This window comes from Myotis yumanensis, unplaced genomic scaffold (genome assembly GCF_028538775.1).
Source record: "Myotis yumanensis isolate MYYU_CA2020_CCGP unplaced genomic scaffold, mMyoYum1.0.hap1 SCAF_12, whole genome shotgun sequence".
Taxonomy (NCBI): domain Eukaryota; kingdom Metazoa; phylum Chordata; class Mammalia; order Chiroptera; family Vespertilionidae; genus Myotis; species Myotis yumanensis.
This window is the reverse complement of record NW_027223763.1, coordinates 6,501,316-6,508,684: the sequence shown is the minus strand read 5'-3', so window position 1 is coordinate 6,508,684 and position 7,369 is coordinate 6,501,316.

Here is a 7,369-nt window from a genome sequence, read left to right as displayed (position 1 = left end):
TGGTAAATTTAAAAATCAAGTAAAAAGAGTCATACACCATTGCCGGGTTTGTTCTTGGAAGGCAAGGTTCGTTTAACTCGGAGTGTGGGTTTTGGAGGCAAACCTCCAGGTTTTGAAGCTGGCTTCACCACTTACTAGACAGTGGCTGAGTGACCCCGGTAAGTGGTGGAATGTCTCTGAGGTTGTCTTCCAGTTTGTAAATGTAAATAATAATAATAATAATGTCTACTTCATAGGGATGCAAGGATTAAATTAAAACAATTCATTTGAAGAACTTAGCCAAGTATTGGGTACATAGTAAGCACTCAACCATGGCCAGATAGAGTATTAACTTTAACACTTGGGTTGCGGGAAACGAGTTAAGTCGGCTCGCGTGAATTGCGCGTACTCCGCGGGAGCCGTCTTAAACTCGGTTCATATAGATTTGCGGTGGAGTGCGGGAAACGTGTAAACTCGGGCCGATTGTAACTGCGTATTACCAAATATTTCATTTCAATCGAACCCATACTTCAAAAGATATAGGCATTTTAACGCGCCATCTTGATAATGCAACTGGCATGAGCTCTCCACTCAGCTCACGTTTTTGAACAGGGTCAACTGAATGTTTTCATTTCTGAGTGGGAAGAGTGGAGAGGAAAGCAGGGCAGGACCCTCAAGGAGCATGGGGCAGAGGTGTGTGTGTCTGTGTTCCCAGGATTCTTCCAGCCCAATCTCCCTGGATTGGTTTGAGATAATTATTTTTTTCATTTTAAAATATATTTTTTACTGTTGATAGTATTACAGGTATCTCCCATTTTCCCACCTTTCCTCCCCTCCTTCCAGCCCCTACTCACCCCCCACCTCAGGACATAATTAGTAATTAGTATCAAATAACCTAGGGCAGTGGTTGGCAAACCGCGGCTCGCGAGCCACATGCGGCTCTTTGGCCCCTTGAGTGTGGCTCTTCCACAAAATACCACGTGCGGGCGCGCATGTACAGTGCGATGGAAACTTCATGGTCCATGCGCAGAAGTCGGTTTTCAGAAAGGAGATAGATGAAACAAGTATACAAGAGGAGTGTGGATGGGAGAGTTGGAAGGGGTCAACCTCAGCGAACGTACCTCAATCAGATTGAGGACGTTTTTAGCAAAGGCCAGCTTAGGAGTACCCTAATTAAGTTAATAACAATGTACCTACCTATATAGTTTAAGTTTAAAAAATTTGGCTCTCAAAAGAAATTTCAATCGTTGTACTGTTGATATTTGGCTCTGTTGACTAATGAGTTTGCTGACCACTGACCTAGGGATTCCCAGAATGTCTGCTTCTATCCTAAAAGTCTTAGCCAGCCACAGAACTCAGAATGGTCCCCATGGATATAAGTCATAGCAGCAAACAACCACCAGGAGGCAGCAAACTGCAGCCAAAACAGGGGCACCTTGGATGATCAAGTCACTCCCCCTCCAAAACCTCCCACAAGACCACAAAGCTCTAGGCTGTCTGACCACTGCCCACCTCACCAGCCCGTCCCCAGCTGCTTCTTTCCTTGTCCTCTGGACTCCTGACCCCTGGGCCTCACTCCACCTGCTGTCCTGCCTCAGCACCTGGGCACATCATGTTCCCTCTTCCCCAGCTGCTCTGCCAGGGCCATGGCATTGCACTAACCAGGAATACAATGATTTCTATGGTAGTGGTGCCCCCTAGAGTTGTGCAGCAGGAGCAGCTCTTTCCACCCTTCCTTCTTCCAGTTAATGTTTACTCACCTTTTAGAGCTCAGCTCGACATTAATTCACCAGGGAAGTCCCCCTGCTCAGACCAGGCCAGCTGCCTGCTGGGTGCTTTCATTGTTGCCAATTCAACATGGCACTCACCACAATGCTAAGCACGTCGCTTATTGTATAACAATTTTAAGGCAGCTTTATTGAAGTGTAATATGTAAATAGTAAAATCATGCCCCCTAGAGTCAACCGCCTCCCTGGCCCAAGCCCAGGGCCCGCTGGTGTGTCTGCAACTGCAGGTTTGCCTTTCACGGAATGTCATGTCAATGGGATCTGCAGGGTTTGGCCTCCCAGTCTGGTTTCTTTCGCTTCGTGGTTGTAAGATCACCTGACCCGTGTCTTCGCTGCCAGAATGTGAAGCTGTGCACAGCAAGGAACCACCTCTGACTCGGTAACTACCGTATCGCCGTGCCTGCCGTGGTGTTTCCCAACCTTCCTTTTCATTACTGCTCCTCCAAGGAGAACATTTTAATTTAATTTCAATTCTTCCCGTTGAGAGAAATGAAATACTAAGGACTAGGGTGTTGTTGTGTAGGGTTGAGCTTTGGAGGGCCACAATACACTGTAGTTAAATAGGTTTTGCACCCTCCAAGAGTGAATTTTCACCCCTGGAGGGTGATATCACCCCCACTAGCATGCATGGAGTAGCACATAGTAGGTGCTCAACAAATGTCTTCAAATTAATGACAGAATACTCACCAGCCATTGCCACATGGTGGCGCTCCCCAAGAGAGCCAGCTCATCTCATTGGAAGGCTCTGGGTTTCAGGCGGGCTGGGAGGGACTATCCACTCAGATGTGGACACTCCCTTCTTCTCCTGAAAAACACACCAGTAACTGCAAAGCGCCGTGCTGGTGGCTTCTGGAGCGAGGCCCAGCATCCATGTACTGGGGACAGAATCGGATTTGTGTTTTGAAAATCCTCTCTGGCTCCAGATTAGAGGGAAAGAGTTGGGTGCTGGAATGGATGATTAGGAGGAGAAACTAGCTTGGCATAAAGGTGATGAGCTCAGTTTGGCTTCTTTGAGTTTGAGGGATCCAGAAGGTCAGATATCAAAGGTTAATGGTGTTTGCAGGTCAGAAGCTCAGAAGAGAAACGTGGGTTCCAGAAAGAATGGGCTGCAATAGCAGTAGCTGGTCAGGAAGTGGGGGGAACATTCGCTGCAGAGGGCATGTTGTAAGGAGCCCCAGGACCCTGCATTCCACCCTCCCGCTCACCTCTGATGTCAGCTGCAGCTGACGGACAGTTCCCTACAAGCTCAGCCTCCCCTCCCGCCCACAGCGCCCCACCTCAGGAGCACCACCTCTTTTCCCTTCTCCAGCGCCATGGCCATGGCCACGCCAGCCTGTGCTCAGCCTGGAAGTGCAGGAAGCTAGTGCCCCCGTGGACACCCTCCCCCAGTGGAGACAGGAACCGAGGGATCAGTGTTCTGCCCCCATCCTCGGGGAGATGAGGGGGTGCTCTGTACCCTGCACAGAAGCCCCAAGGAGTCGGCCCTGCTGCGGACAGCGGCAGTCTCAGCAAAGCCTCCCGACATGGCCTTTCCCTCACCTCCCAGCCCCATCGCGCCTGCTTCCTGGGGTCACGTCCCAAGGAAGCCACTTGTCTCAGACTGTGCTGCTGGCAGCTGAGGGACCCCCTGGCCTCCAGGCCCTTTGCATACCTGCAGGGCCGATGTGCCGCTGGCCTGGGCAGCTGGTCCTCTGGTGGGGCCAGCTCTTTGTGGGGAAGGTGAGCAGCCGGAAAAACACTCACTCTAAGCCAGTGATGGTGAGTGAACCTGTGACACCCGTGTCAGAGGTGACACGCGAACTCATTTTTTTGGTTGATTTTTCTTTGTTAAATGGCATTTAAATATATAAAATAAATGTAAGTCTTTGTTTTACTATGGTTGCAAATATCAAAAAATTTCTATATGTGACACGGCACCAGAGTTAAGTTAGGGTTTTTCAAAATGCTGACACACCGAGCTCAAAAGGTTCGCCATCACTGCTCTAAGCTGACTGAGGTGTCTCTGCTCCCCCCCTGGAATCCTGATCCTGAGCCCCCTGCACAGAGCCGGGTCTTCCACTTCCTGAAGGTGTGCAGTCTCGCTCCCCCGACAGGAGAGGGTGGAGGGTGGAGGGCAGGCTTCCATCCAGGTGATGTTCTCCCGGGAGGTGATCCATGCTCCTGCCTTCTTCCCTCCTCTGCACTGGCCCCCAAGCCAGTGAGCAGGCCTCACTCAAAGCCAGAAGGGCCCTCCATCCACCAAAGGCTGAATGTCCTCTCCCTCTACCCCCACAGGCTCAAGCCACTCACCTGTCCAGGACCAACTGCAACAGCGCCACCTTCAGGCGTCGCGGAAAGATGCATCATCTGAACCCTGCAAGGTGCCTGGATTAGTCTTTTGGGCTGGGAGGCAGGATGGCAGGGGCGGGCTGGGGGTGGGAAGGTTTACAATTGCAGGCTAATGCTATTGGGCAGCTCACGTCACCTCTCTGAGCCCTGAGGTCAAGTGCGCTTGGCAATTGCTCCCCGGTGGCTGTGAGGATAGAGTGGGATAACCCTAGAGCACACCTAGGTGGCCCATGCCTGGATCACATGCTTGTGTGCCTGGTTTGAAAAGTCCCCAAACAACCAACAATTCGTGGAGCTTATGAACTCACAGAGGTGCTTGGCCCCCTTTCCTTTCGTTCTTTTTTTTTTTTTTTTTTTTTTTTTTTTTAAATATATTTTTTATTGATTTTTTACAGAGAGGAAGGGAGAGGTATAGAGAGTTAGAAACATCGATGAGAGAGAAACATCGATCAGCTGCCTTCTGCACATCTCCCACTGGGGATGTGCCCGCAACCCAGGTACATGCCCCTGACCGGAATCGAACCTGGGACCTTTCAGTCCGCAGGCCGACGCTCTATCCACTGAGCCAAACCGGTTTTGGCTCCTTTCGTTCTTTGCATTTGGGGGGGGCGGGGGGCGGGGCTTTGGACTCAGAGGCACAGAATTCAATTGCTCACCATCATCAGCTCAACTCACAACATTAGGGCCACACCTGACGCCTCTTGCGTTGTTGTTTGCTTTGTTATCGTCGCTCTCGTCCCCCTTCTGGACCCCCCTCCCTCCTCCCTTCTCCCCACAGGCAAACATCCCTAATGTTGTCAATGTGTGAATGTGTGTGTGTAGCCATGGAAATATATATTGCAGCATATTAAGTAGTATTTGCCAGACATCTTGTTTGGCGTTCCATTTTTACGACCTGCCTGTGTTAGCACACATCATTCTAATCCATCCCATCGCATCGCTGCGTGGTGCTCATCATTTGCATATGCCCCTGCGATCTCTCCCTCCTCTGTGGGCAGGCATCTTGCTTGTTCCCACCCCTTGGGTATTGCCAGTAGCGGCTTCGGGGAATATCCTTGGGCACGTTTCCTCGTCTCCCTCGGCGAGGGATGCTCTGGACTGTGTGCCCAGAAGTGGGATTGCTGGAGTGTGGGGTCCATGCTCCCCACCATGGCCCACCCCCACTTCACACTCCCACTAGGACAAGGGTTCCCGGGTCCCCACATCTTCACCACCCTGTGCCCACCTGATGGTTCAAAGTGGAGCTCATTGTCGCCTCCCTCTCCCTTTCTCCCCGAGCTGTCCCGCCTGGGCGTGCTGCAGGCCTCCTATGGACCAGGGACTTCATTACCTTGTAAGACAAGTGGCTCCAACTGCTAGGTGACCCCGCACCTCGTCACTGGCTATCACCGTGCACAAAGCGCCACCTTAGACACAGACAGCTGGACAAGGAACGGTGCGTGAGCCTGTACCAGTGGTTCTCAACCTTCTGGCCCTTTAAATACAGTTCCTCATGTTGTGACCCCAACCATAAAATTATTTTCGTTGCTACTTCATAACTGCCATGTTGCTATTGTTATGAATTGTACTGTAAATATCTGATATGCAGGATGGTCTTAGGCGACCCCTGTGAAAGGGTCGTTCGACTGCCAAAGGGGTCGCGACCCACAGGTTGAGAACCGCTGCTATAGATATACCAAGGTGCGTGGACCATCCCAAGATGGCCCTAGGAACCCCCTCCATCCTGAGATGCCAAATCAACCCATCAAATGCAGCTCTCATGCCCACCGCCTCTCTAGGGCAGCGGTTCTCAACCTGTGGGCCGAGACCGCTTTGGGGGTCAAATGACTCTTTCACAGGGGTCGCCTAAGACCATCGGAAAACACATATATAATTACATATTGTTTTTGTGATTCATCACTATGCTTTAATTATGTTTAATTTGTAACCATGAAATTGGGGGTCACCACCACATGAGGAACTGTATTAAAGGGTCGCGGCATTAGGAAGGTTGAGAACCACTGCTCTGGGGAGTAGAAATGTGTGGCCAGCACAGTGGTGGGGGTGATTCTGTCGGGGCTGCTGTCCTGATCCCCGTTAGCACCTTTCTTGGTGGCCTCTGAGGCATGAGGGCCCACTGTGGTATAGGACAAACTAGGGTGTGGGGCTGGGTGGTAGTGTCTCCTTCAAGCTCACATCCCCCCAAATCTCTGAAGTGCTTGTGCACAGAGGTTTTCAGACTCACAGGCTCTGAAGTCAGAATGTCCTGGCTCACGCACCCCTCTTAGTGCCTCACAGGACTGCTGTCGATGACAAAGACGGACTACATGGGGTGCTTAGCAGGGTTCCAGGCACAGGCTAACCCCCCCCCAAATGGCCGTCTATTAACAGCAACTGTACATAATGTAGGAAATACATTCTTTAGTTTACAAAGTAAAAAACGTGACTCTCCGAGAGGCTGAGCCACTGGCAGGAAAGCAGAATCCGAACTCAGGTCTGTCTGTTTCCACCTTCCCGGGCTGCCTGACCTCAAGGACCCTGGCCTCTGCCGGAACCTAGAGTCCTCCCCACAGGGGGGCAACAGGCCCCTGGCCACCTTGGCAGGAGTCCCTCAGGGAGTGGGAGGCCCAGGGCCGGCCGAGCCCAGGTGGGGCTGTCGGAGGCGCCCAGGTGCCAGGAAGGGGGCAGCCTGGCCCTTCTCCAAGCACATTCAGAGCCAACCCAAGGGAACCCCTGCTGGTGTCAGTGCCAGCAGGCCTGGGGCACAAGCATTGGAGACATTAAATATTCAACGTGTCGGCTGGCTTCCAAGCTTGGTAATTAAAACTCTTATTTCATATTTTACACAGGATGGACAGGGAGGGCATGGGGCTGCTCTAAGAGGCTCCATGGCTTCCTTGTTCACAGAGGAAGTGGCTCTCCTGAGGACAATTTCCCTCCCACGTGGGACCCACGCTGCCCTATTTATGAAGTGATTTCCTGGGAGGGCAGGGAGTGGAGGTCGGGAGGTGTCCAGGGTGTAGGGTCATGCAGAGCTCCCAGCGCGGTCTCAGACTTTCTTTCTTCTTCTCCAGAACGGGTCTGTGTTCCCAGGAGCCTGCAGAGGGCTGGGCCTGGGGCCACTCACCCCTGATGCATGGGCAGCCTGGGAACAGCTGGCCCTAGAAATGGGAAGGGGGGCCCGACGGGGGTGGGAGTTGGGGGGGCCTTCCCTTAGCTTCTATCGCCATCTGCTGGCCATATGTTGAACTGCAGAGCCCAGCAAAGGCCCACTTTGAGCTCTGGGCTTGGAGAGA